Source organism: Podarcis muralis, chromosome 3, assembly GCF_964188315.1.
Source record: "Podarcis muralis chromosome 3, rPodMur119.hap1.1, whole genome shotgun sequence".
Classification (NCBI taxonomy): Eukaryota; Metazoa; Chordata; class Lepidosauria; order Squamata; family Lacertidae; genus Podarcis; species Podarcis muralis.
Window position 1 is genome coordinate 41,388,459 of NC_135657.1, and position 13,101 is coordinate 41,401,559.

Sequence of the window (13,101 nt, forward strand, 5' to 3'; positions counted from 1 at the left end):
CCTTCAGTCATAGAACAAATTTTTGTTTCCATGTCCACTGTATGTATCTCCACCTTACATTTTCTTCAAAAAAGGAAAAGGAAAAGGAAAAAAAGACTAACCATGTATTAAAGCTGCTAACACATGGAGACAAAAAAAAAGCTTTCTTCCGTAGTCATTCAATGCTATTCACAATAGAATTTGATAAGAGCTCATCAATGACATCATGTAACCCTCTTTCCTTGAACTTTCCTGTTTTGCACAGGCAGCTGCTCTGAAAATACTGAGCTTTTTAATCAAAGCACAAACACTTCAGCAATTAATCTTAGTTTATTTGGAGGGGGGGAGGGAAAGGGAAAATGAAGCTAGCTATATCCAAGAAAGCACACTTAGCTCTGAACCATAAGGTTTTTTAAATTTTATTTTTGCTTGGTGTTGCTTTGTTTGGGCTTGTTTTGCTAGAACTGTAGAAAAGGTATTTTGCTGTGGATATGAAATATTTCTTTTTTGCTTCCACAGAACATCAGTCATCAGAGAAGAAAAATGTGTGGATTAAAATATGACAATGACTGCTTCACGGAGAGGATCTGGAAACCACATTGGTGGAAATGCGGCTTGAAAGGAGATTCAAAAACACTTGACCTGGCACTTTGGCAAACTCCATGCAAATTTTGATTTATAGGCCACCCAGAATGTTGCTCACTGAGGCTTTCAGTAGTAAAGAACTTGAAGAATTACTTTCACAGTCCATTTATATCCCTCAGGAAAAATCTGTATGCAGTGATTATAACTTTATAACGGCTTTCTTCTGCTTTATCTATGCTATGTTATTTTGTTATAAAAACTGTGGCCTTACTGCTCTTTTAGGAAGTACTTAGGTTTCCATTCATTATTTCCAAATTAACAAGTGTGGGGAAAACCCACAACTGAAGATTTGCAAAGTCACCCCCCCCCCCCGAACCAAAGATGGCTTTGCTAAAGCCATGAGGCTATTTGGGATCAGAGCCATCAGCACAGACATCTTTCCTGGTGAGTTACATGGTGGAAATGGGAAAGAGGAAAAAAAGAAACAAGAGAACTTGACTTCCTTCCTTCTAATGTGAGGGACTGTGGCCTGGCTAAGTCTAGGCAAAAAGCTTTCACTATGGTCTTGGTGCCTTAACTAGAGCTAAGCATGTGAGAATGAATTATCTCAAAAACTTGAGGCTCCCTTTGAGCTTTGGGCCCAGGCCAAATTACCATCTTGCCTCGCCCCCCATTGGCCCTGGATCCCCATAGATCATAGCTGTCAATTTTTCCTTTTTCTTGCGAGGAATCCTATTCAGAATAAGGGAATTTCCCTTAAAAAAAGGGAAAACATTGACAGCTATGCCTTAGATTTTTCCTGGTTTGGATTCAAGTTGCATCTGCAAACTGACATTTCTCTCAGCCACATATGAGAATGCTAAGATTGCAGGTTTGGTCTCCTTAAGGCAGTGTTTCCCAACCTTTTTTGGGCAAAGGCACACTTGTTTCATGAAAAAAATCTCGAGGCACACCACCATTACAGCCCCGTGACGTCAGCGCGCAGCGTCACGCCGGGAGGGACGCACGAAAGTGTAAGTTTCAATTTTTCCCCCTCCCCCTTGCCTTCCTTCTGTGCCAACCGCCAAAAAGCCAAGAAAAAAGCCAAGACTTTAGGGCAGCAGGTCGACACGGAAGAAGCTCCTACCTAAGGACAGGTGCGACGGCCGTGTCCTCTTCTGCCACACTTGGCAGCCCTGCCTCACGGTCGTGACTCCCACCCTGATTTCTCCCCGCAGGTCGAGCGGCACAGGCAGCCCAATGTGTCCAGCCCAGACACAAGCCCCGCTTCCCCACTCTAGATCCTGAATGCGACCAAGTGCTCTGGACTCCCGAGCAGGGTGGGAAAGAGGACTCGCATCTGGTAGCCTCCGGGCTCCTCGCCTGCTCGAGGGATGGCATTGCAGGCAAGCTGCCGGCCGTTGCCATCGCCGCCCCCTCATGCGAGTGGACCTGCCCGGAGTGGTGGGCCGGGGGAGGCTCGCTCTCTGTGGGGATGTGGCCCGCACGCGCGGCCCCGCTTCCTCCTGCCCAGGGCTGAGCTCCTTACCCGCGATCTCGGTCTCGTGCACGCGGATCCCACTTATTCCGAAGCTCGCGCCACTAGCCGGGGCTCTCACACCGTGCCAGGGCGAGGCGGCGCGGCCCACTGACGTCATCGCGGCTCGCCGCCGCCCTCGACTTCCCTGTTCCCTCCCCTCCCTCGGGTCGCCGTGGTTACCGAGGACTGCAAGCTGCTCGGGCGAGCGTGGGGCATTAAGTGGGAGAAGGAAAATTAAAATTAAAACTCGCCTGAAGGCCGCCTCTCTGGATATCTTTCGAATTTTTTAATTTTTCCCGCGGCACACCAGGCAACGTCTCGCAGAACACTAGTGTGCCGCGGAACACCGGTTGGGAAACACTGCCTTAAGGGACAGCTGCACATTCCTGCATTGTGGCGGCAGTGGCGGAGAGCTATATGACCCGCAGGGCCTCTTCCAACTCTATGATTCTGTTAAGTACTGAGCTGAATCCTAGAACATTGGGATCCAGAATGCAGCAGTCTGACTGGTCCGCAGGAGCCACCCAATCCAGCTCCAGGTGGAAGTGAATCAGCAACCTGATTGGCCTGCAGGAGCAGCCAATCAGGCTTCCGGAGGAAGTGAATCTGCAACCTGACTGGCCTACAGGAGTAGCCTGGAATTAGCCAATCATGCGGGGCCCATTGTGTAAATAATATATATATATAGCTAGACGTTTTGGGGCATGAAATCCACACTCGACTCCGAGTATATTTCAGATTCTACGACTACATCTTCATCTACCCCACACCCAATATCACAGATGGCATCAGGTGTGGAGGAGGTAAGTGCAGTTTGGGGAAAATAGCTACACAGGGCTAACTGGGACCCTTGCTGGGCCCAATTAGCCACATTGGAGATTCCTCACCACGGCCATTAATCTGTTAATTGCTGCTTGGTTTCAACCAGTTATTTCTATTGATTTAACAGTAACAGCGATGCACGCCTTATAGCAGTGGAGTGGGAATGGTTGCTAAAGTTAATAATGAAAAGCTTTTAAAGCTATAATTCCCCTATCACTTTCCTTTCTAACTACTCATCAGACTTTTCACCATTCACATATTCTGTCTGGCAGAAATACTAAGTGCTTGATTGCAGCATTTGGTGTGCCTTCTATTCCTGCCATTAGACAACTCTGCTAATTCTATTCCGAAACTAGAATTAATTTTTCATTTGGTTGGATGCATAGCTTGCCCTGTTTGCAAGGCTTTAAGGCAAATAATACATTACACATTGCACTGCTAAATGAAACTTGCCTTGTGTGTTGCAGCTGAAACAGTATCACCATGTCCAGAAGATGCTCAGGTTTACCTCTTGGAGAACCACAAGAAGAGAGATACACTACAAAGAATGCTGAGGTGCATAATCTTGATGTCCATACTTCGTGTACAGATACATTAGAGGGTATCTTTGATTAACTTTAAAGATCAGAAGAAAAAGATAAGCAATTTTAAAAATAAAGAATATGAGAAAGTGGACAAGCATCACTGAAAATAATAATAATAAATGTGCAAAATTCACCATGATCTCAAGAAGCTGTTTTATTATTTATTTATTATTTATTACATATTAAATTTGTATTCATTTGTAGATCTCAGGGCAATTCGCAGCATAAAAATCCAAGATTAAAACACAAAATACGTAATAAAAAAAACCCCTGTCTCCCTCCTCAATACCTATTTACATTACATTACACATAATGCTTTTATGTCAGACGACTTCTAATACCAAATTTTAAAGTTTTCTGGCAGGCATAAATTTTGCATAGGATTGTGCCCCAGGTTTTTTTTTTTATTGCTGTAATTATTAATTACGTTTCTTTTTTGCTTGCTATAAAACTGTCTCACAGTGATCTGCAATTATAACAGTATACATAATTCAAAATTTAAGATACATCAAACAATAAATAAAAGAACATTAATTGACTAAAAGTGCTAATCTTGCAATAACATAAAAATGGGGGGAAATCCTACTAAAAGACACCAATAGGCGTAAGTATATTCCAGCCCCATCACCTCCATGATGTCTTTGTCTGGAGCCTAAAATTTTAGGCATATTTTTCTGAGGAGAGCATCACACATTTGGAGAATCACCACTGAAAAGGCCCATTCCCACACAGCCACCCTCTACATTTTGTGTGGCGGGAGCACACAGAGAATGGCCTCAAGTGCAGCATACAAGTTCAAGGTAGGTTAATGTGTGGAGAAGCGGTCCCTAAGGTGTTGGGGTTCTCGGCCATATAAGGTTTTATAGGTCAGAGCCAGAGCTTTGAATTGAGCCCAGAAACAAATCAGCAGCCAATGCAATTGGGTCAAGATTAGCGTTGTACGATCAAACCTCCTACTCCTGGACAAACAAATTGGCCATTAAATTCTGCACTACCTGCAGTTTCCAGAATGCTTTCAAAGGTAGCCCCACATAAAACAAATTGCAGTAAACTAACCTAGAGGTTACCAGACTGTCGACAGCAGAAGCTAGTGAGCTATGCCACCAGCTGAAGCTGATGGAAGGCATGTCACACCCGCACCCTCCAACATTTCTCCAATGAAAATAGGGACATCACCACTGAGGCCACTTGCCCCTCCAGTGACGTTGGTAGGTCCAGAAGTATAAGTGAACAATGCACCTGCTCCTTTAGAGGGAGTTTCATTTTGTAACCTGTAATATGTTGTATTAATGGAATGAAGTTATACACTAGATGAAGTCAGGCAAATGTGGGGAAAGCTCAAATCTCCGTTATTTAATTCTATTATATCTTATGACTTTCAATCCCATTATCCTTCACTCTGCTTAGAATATAAATAATATCCCTCTGCCCTTTGTGGTGCAACAGCTTTCAAGCCAAAGCAATTATAACCATTTGCCAATAGATTTTTTCTCTCTAGCAAGATGGCAAATGGCAGGACCGCAGCAAGAGATAACATAGAAAAAGGCTTCCTTCTTCACAACAGGCTACAGAGAATATACAGAACAATCGGGGCTTCCCTGGTATTCAGGGCATGTTGGACTTGCTTAAAAGAGAGCAAAATAATTTAGAAATGGAATGGAATAGAAAGTCTGTGGCAGTCAAGTGCCTCTGTGTTCTCTTAACCTATGAATTACATTCAGAAATATTCAGAGAATAGGTTCCACCTTTGAGAGACTATCAGCAGTCAAGTAGGCAGCTGAAACCAACAAACAGATAAACAACTATGAAGAACAACTCAGGTAAGGTCCAGCCATAGAACTGTCACTTTTGATGTCATCTGCTAATTATATTTTTACTCAAATATGTGCATATATTATCTATGTAGCATTTTAATGGAAATTACAATCAAGTTGCAGGCCCACACATAGGCATTGGCCGGGTGGGTGGGTAAGAATTAAAGAGCCAGGAGTTGGTTCTGGGTTAGAATAAGGCCACAACTTTATGGTTTCTAAGAATAGGTTTGGTTGTAGGCATGGGGCAAGGATATGTTCATTGAATAGCCTCAATGTGGGTGTTAGCCCACAGGGAATGCCTAATGATAGGGTCTGCCATGATGTTAACCGCTTCTGGCAGGCCTTTTCACACAACCTGGCAGGGTGCTAAGGCCCATCAGCCCCCAAAATGGGCTTCCAGACAAGAAGAGCCACCCTCCAAGATCCCTTAAGGTTATACCTCATTGGGATGGGGGTTGGGTGTCTCTCCAACAATACCTTCTAAGGACCCAACAGCCCAAAGCTGCTCCTGCCATTACAAGTTGTGACATGATAGAATAAACAAATAGGCCAATTTGTGTGATTACTGTGAGGTAGGAGAAAACCACTCAGAAACACAGCCAGACTTCCAGACTGTCACTGGGATTTAGTCACATACCAGCAAATTCAGGTTGCACAATCATAGTTGACTGGGAGGGCTTGTGCAACAAGGTCAGATTTAGAGATGGGGGGAAACCTGTGCACCTCAGTTCCAAGGCTTTGTGAGAATTTTCAGGATTATAAACAAGCTGGGGAAGCTTCAGCTGGGAATGCTCCCAGAGTGGCTTAGAAGCCACAACAAAAAATGAAATGGAGATGCAAAGGATAGAGGGGAAAACCTGTGGCGTTGTCTGAATCACCCTAATAACAAACATTTCAAGGGTTCAGGGATATCGTTACAGTGACATTTAGTATAAGAATCCCATCAAAGTATGCTAGCATTGCTATCTCCATAGCAATGGGCAACTGGGCCAGGAGAGACTAGTTGCCTAGTGACTTATGGAAGAAGAGAGACTTGTAAAAAGGACTTGTAAAAAGGGTTTGCTCCCTCCCTGCACTTACAGTGAGAGTCTGAACTCAGCAGGCGTGCAGGGGAGGAGCCTGGAAGGGTGAAGTACTTTGAGTCAGGCATGATGGTTGCTGTTTGAACAGCAGCTGCCTGTTTTGATTTTCATACCTCCTTTGCTTTGAGTCAGAAGGCAAAAGAACAAAAGATCAGGCTGCTTGTGTACAGCACTGAGCTGCATTGTGGGAAAGCTCAGGATGGGCAGAAATGAGTTTGGCAGCGGTGTGTGTGTTGATATAAATGAAAGTCGAATTGGTTTGGGGAGAATCTGTAGTTAAATCTAAATCTTGGGGCAAATTAACTGAAGGGGAAATTGACTTGAGGGAGTTGATGTTTGAGGCTCAGACTCTTTCTTCTGCCTTGTTCTGTGTTTGGGACTTTGGGCAAGTCACTTTTCTCCGTGGTCACATCCACACCATTTGTTTAAAGTAATGGACTTCCTCCCCGCAAAAATCCCAGGAGTTGCAGTTTGTTAAGGGTGCTAAGATTTGTAACTCTGTGAGGGGTAAACTACAGTTCCCTTATTTCATTTGGGGGAAAGTCGTGCTCTTCAAATGCATAGTGACTCATCACACCCAGCAGCGGACGCTTACATTCCTGCTTCCAGCATTAGATATTCATTGGCACACAGCCCCTCAATATGGAGTTTCATGGCTGCCAGGGGAGGCTTTTGTGGGCAGAGCAAGAGTGCACAAGGGAGGGAGAGGGCTGAGTCAAGAGAAAGTGTAGCAGAAGTGGCTTGGGAACACTAACCACCCCTGCATCTGATCAACATGTGGCCTGCATCCGCAATTTTAAAATACAAGAGACTAATGGAATGATGTTGACAGTATTATTTCCTACAGCTTTTAGATGAGACTTCTTAAAAGAGTTTGGGTACTTAACAGAAAGAGCACCATCTGCTGGTGTCTAATATTTCACAGCGTCTATAAATTAGTATGTAAGGGATTGCCGATTCCACATGGCTTCTAGTGTGATGCTATTCATATGAAGCGTCAGCTTGCTGGAGAGAAGTCATGTTTTGCCATTTGTTTCTGGCATGGATGGGAAATCTTAATGAGGAATGGCCATATCATAACTTTTTGGCTTCCGGCTACCCTGATTAAATAGGAGAGAAAAAAGAACAAGGAAAAAATATTTTGCGTATTATATTGAGAAAGATTTTGTGTTCTACATGCATGCAAAAAGGGCTAGGCTGAATCACTGGCAAGCCCAGATCGTGAAAGGGAAGTCTCCTGTCTGAACCCCTGGAGAACGTCTACTAGACAGTGTGTAGACAAACACGAAAACAGATGGGGCAATAGGTCAGTTTCATGAATACATATATGTTGTGTGGTGACTGAAGCTAAAGGCCAAATATTACTTTCATATAATGGTTAGCAACTGGGTGGTGGATGTTTTAACTAGGAGTGGGGGTAATTTTTATCAGGACCACAGAACACAGATGGTGTCACCATCTTCCACACATGATAGGCTTAGGAGAAAAGCTCCCATTGGTGCCAGTGGGAGTTTCCCCCATCACCACCACCCAAAGCTAAGTGCAATTCTTGTGGGGGAGGTTATTTTCATCAGGATTGTGGCTTGGGAGGTAAGGGATAAACCCCATGCCCTGCATGCCATGACCACCAATTGAAATGGCCTCTCTACACTTCTTAGTTCTGAAGTCTCTTCTGAGATCAAACAGAAGATCTGAACACACCATGGACTCAAAAGAGCATTATTATACTGGGTGTTTTATATTCAATTTCTTTCTTAACTATTCTCAGCATGGAATTTGCCTGTTCGCAGATACTGCAGCACACTGAGTCAACATTTTCATTAAGCGATTCACTGTTTGCCTAGTACTTCAGAGACCCTCAGTTTATTTGTGATATTTTGGGTCTTTTGCCCCAAAGTACGCCATTTTACACTTATCTACATGGACCGAAGCTTATTCTGGTGTCCTTTTATCCAGTTTGGAGGGGTCTGGAGAGATGGCAAGAGAGAGAGAGGAGGGAGAACCTCTAGACGGAAAACAGAGGGGGAGCACGTGTGTTTATGATGAGGGTTTGGAGAAGGGAAATATTTTCCTAGGAGTTGCTAAGTTGTAGGGCAAGTTTCTGTGCAGTTAGAATTTACTAAGCATCATTATTGTCTGCAGACCTCTAGTTTAACTTTCTGTTTACGGTCTGTTTCTGGAACTTAAACTGAGATTTGAGGAGTATATGAGTCAGTGCTTTTAAAGGTGAATTTCGTCAATTGCAGTTATTGTTGTAATCATCATATTTGCTAGGTATACATTATAGGCCCCGGTTGTAAGCATTACAGAAGCTCTTAGAAGCTCTCAGACATGACACCAGGTCAGTATCTGTAATGATAAAAATAAAGAAGATTGCTATGATTTCTGCTATAGCCATGATTGTAATAGGCAAAGGACTGACACTGCATGGCCTGAGAAATAACTGAATATGGTCTTGTAATGTTACATTGCCAGTATTGGGCCCAATCCACCCTCTCAAGCAGGCAAGCCTTACATTTGAGACTCAGAGCAATACTGTAGCTCAGTGGTTCCCAAACTCCCCCCAGCCTACCTGCCCGCATGTACCTGCTGCAGTATTTGCATTGTGCTGACCTAGATGCTGTATAATTTATTGTGTTTTATTGCTTTTTTATTTCTTATATTGCATTACGATTTGTATTCCATTACAAAATACAGTGTAATAAATAAAAGAGATAAAATACAAATATACTTAATGTAGACATGCCTCAAACCTGCTGAATGAAGCTCATGGACTACAGTTTGGAAACCTCTACTGTAGCTAATTCTGCACTCAATGCCCACTTTCAGATATGATGGCTGCATTTAGTGTTATCCCTGCAGAATTATGAATGCAAATCCCAGTTTTAAAGTCCGGTAAACTGCAGCTGGAATCTCCACCATAAATACCTATCAGTGCTTGAACCATTCAGCATCAATCAGTAAGGATGCATCATTTTTCTGACGCTTGCTAGCCTGTGCTGATTAAAAAGTCAAACAAACTCAGAATTTCAAACCCTCAAAAAATAACGGCAACAAAAAAGCATTATTTTAGTGCCAATAATTTAGTTACATTAGAGATGCAAAAAAAACTAAAAATGGCATGAAAGGGGGAAATATAGTTTCTTATAGTTCCTTCTAGTTCTTAAAGAACACCTCACAACTGATTTATTAAGGCACTGGACCTGTTAGCATAATTTTGTATGCATTTGGCTTATCTAAAATTGAGCCAAAAATTCTTAGAGAAGAATTTTCTGTTTGGTTATTAAATTTCTTTTTCAAACTTTTTTTTTAGGGGGAGGGAAACAACTCTTGGAGAAGGTCTGTGGCTCAGTAGCAGAACACTTGCCTTGAATATAAAAGATTCCAGGTTTAATCACTGGCATCTCCACGTGGGTCTTGCAGTCACCCCTGGCTGACATCCTGAAGAAGGACTGCCAGGCATTGTAGACAATACTGAGCTAGATAGAACAATAGTCTGACTCAAGTGTGAGGCAAGTTCCTAGGTTCTTAAACTCCTCCTAAAGCGTTGGAGAAATTCCATCATCTCCTGCTTAATATTCAACAAAGTGCAAGCCCACCCCTCCAATTTCCCCATGAAATTTTGGGTGCACCTGTGAATCCAGTTTTAATGCTGTTTGATGTTATTTTCATGTTGCTGAAAGAAGTAAAGGGGTTTCTGTGACGGTAACATATGAGAGTGCTGGAGGTGAAATAGTTAAACAGGTTACCCAGGGGGGTAGAGTCAGAGGGACTATAAAACCAGCTCTGGGAGGGGCAAAGGGGGGAGTTTGTTGGGAGTTGGGTGGTTGGTTGGAGTGGGAGTGAATTGGGGTAGAGTCTGTGGGGAAGGTTGAGTTAGTGTAGCGAAATAAACTGACTCAGGAACAGTTAGGGGCTAGGAAGACAAGTACCTCTTTTTTTTGCTCTATAAGACTCACTTTTTCTCTCCTAAAAAGTAAGGGGAGATGTGTGTGCGTCTTATGGAGCGAATGCAGGCTGCGCAGCTATCCCAGAAGCCAGAACAGCAAGAGGGATCTCTGCTTTTGCTGTGCAGCAATCCCTCTTGCTGTTCTCGCTTCTGAGATTCAGAATTATTTTTTTCTTGTTTTCCTCCTCCAAAAACTAGGTGCGTCTTATGGTCTGGTGCGTCTTAAAGAGCGAAAAATACAATAAATATCTGAGAGGTGGTTTAGTGAGTGAGAGCAGGTAGCAGAAGTTATAGGCCTGGATAGGCACTCCATGATTGTAATTGACTGATACTGTTTCTGAAACCACACGCTTGTTAAACTGCAATAAATAAACAAAAGTTTATGTTCCAGTTTAACCCTGCCTGTACTCAGTATTGTACCAGATAGGGACTGGGTGGTGGCAGCGAGAAATAAAGTGGTGGCACAGGGATCAATATATGGTGAAACGTCCGGAGACCCTGTGTGATCGCCACACTTGCCCCCTCCATTTCCTAGCCATCCTGTCTTAGCCCAATGCCACCTTCATCCTCCAATATGAACTAATGACACAGTTCAACCCTCAGCGAACTGAAATTTCTCATTAAAAGAGAAATTTCTGATTCAAATGGTTGGAGAATTTCACACACACACACCCGAATAACATTTGTTAAAGTGTCTCTCCTCCAATTTCGCTGCTTTCAAATGGAGTGTTTGGGGATGCCATTTTCATTCAGCTCCCGCTGATGTTTTCAAATATGAAAGGAAATGGGGAAGACTTGGCCCACATGTGAATGAAGACACCTGGAGTGATCCACTGGAGTCACTGAATTCAAAACACCACAGAATGGAGTCCATACCCCGCTGAAGTGAATGGCAACTCCACTATTGATGTTGACACCTGTGCATTAAATGGCTTCAATTGTGAAATGCCCTGGCAGTTCTGCTACTTTTCTCCTTTCCCCAGCATATTTGCATGTTTGCTGCCCATTGAAAAGAACGATTTATTCAGGAGGTTCCAAAAGTAATTGGAAAGAAAAACCCCCAGCACATATCTAATACATGGATCGTTAATTCTGTGGCTGTGCTCCTATTTTGAAGTGAAAAACTTTTTGTCACCGCTATAGTCAACATTATTGTCCTTAATTAATCATTTGTAAAATCACATTGATACCTAAGACAGAATCTGAAAAGACTCAGCTTAAGAACTACCGTCCCATCTCACTCCTGAATGTGGATTACAAAATATTTGCAGACATTTTGGCAAGTAGACTTAAAAAGGTCTTAAATGAAGTAATTCACAAAGACCAAGCAGGCTTTCTCCCTGGTAGACATTTATATGAGAATACCAGAAACATCATTGACATTTTGGAACTTCTGCAAACCAATAGGAACACAAGGGCGGTGTTAATTTTTATTGATGCGGAGAAAGCATTTGACAACATATCTTGGATGTTTATGAAGAAAAATTTGGAAGGGATGGGAGTGGGACGGGGGTTTGAAAATGGAATACAAGCAATTTATTCAGAACAGAAAGCTAAACTAATAGTGAACAATGTGGTGACGGAGGAATTTAAAATTGAAAAAGGGACACGACAAGGGTGCCCTCTATCCCCTCTTTTATTCATTTCAGTCCTGGAGGTGCTACTGAACATGATAAGGGAGGACCGGTCGGTACAAGGGATAGAGGTCGGAGTGAAACAATATAAACTGAAAGCTTTTGCAGATGATCTAGTTTTGACACTGCAGGAGCCAGAATCCAGTACAAAAAGAGTTCTTGAACTTATATCTGAGTTTGGTCGGGTGGCGGGATTTAAGTTGAACAAACAAAAAACTAAGGTTCTGACCAAGAATTTGACACTTACAGAAACAGAGGGGTTTCAGAGAGAAACAGAATTAAGTGTGGTCAAAAAAGTGAAATACTTAGGGATCTATTTGTCTTCCAAAAATTTGAATCTATTTAAAGACAATTATGAGAAATGTTGGTTGGAAGTTAAAAAGGACTTAGAAATTTGGTCAAGATTGAAACTTTCCTTGTTGGGAAGAATCGCAGCCATAAAAATGAATGTATTGCCGAAAATGTTGTTTTTGTTTCAAACCTTACAGATCGTGGACAGAATGGAATGTTTTGGAAAATGGCAGAAGGATATATCCAGGTTTGTTTGGCAGGGCAAAAAGCCCCGAATAAAGTTTAAAATATTAACTGACTCGAAAGAAAGAGGGGGGTTTGCCCTGCCGGACTTGAGGTTGTACTATGAAGCTGCAGCCTTCTGCTGGCTGAAAGATTGGTTCTTGTTGGAAAACACTGATGTTCTAGATCTGGAAGGTTTTGACAATGCTTTTGGTTGGCATGCATACCTATGGTATGACAAGGTTAAAGTTCATAAATTGTTCAGAAACCATATTGTCAGAAAAGCAATTTTTGCAGTCTGGTTGAAATACAAAGACTTATTAGAGAGTAAAACACCGAGGTGGTTATCACCGGTGGAGGCCAAGGCTCGAAAAAGACCCAATATGGAGGCCTATTGGCCGAAATATTGGGAATTAATTGAAAAAATTGGAGATAACTGGAAGTTGCAGAGTCAGGATAAACTAAAAAATAAGGTGCGAGATTGGTTACACTATGCTCAAATCCAAGAGGTTTTTAAAATGGACAAAAAAGTGGGTTTCCAGGTGGAAAAATCGAAATTAGAGACGGAATTGTTAGAATCAAAAACTAAGACACTTTCGAAAATGTATAACTTGCTGCTT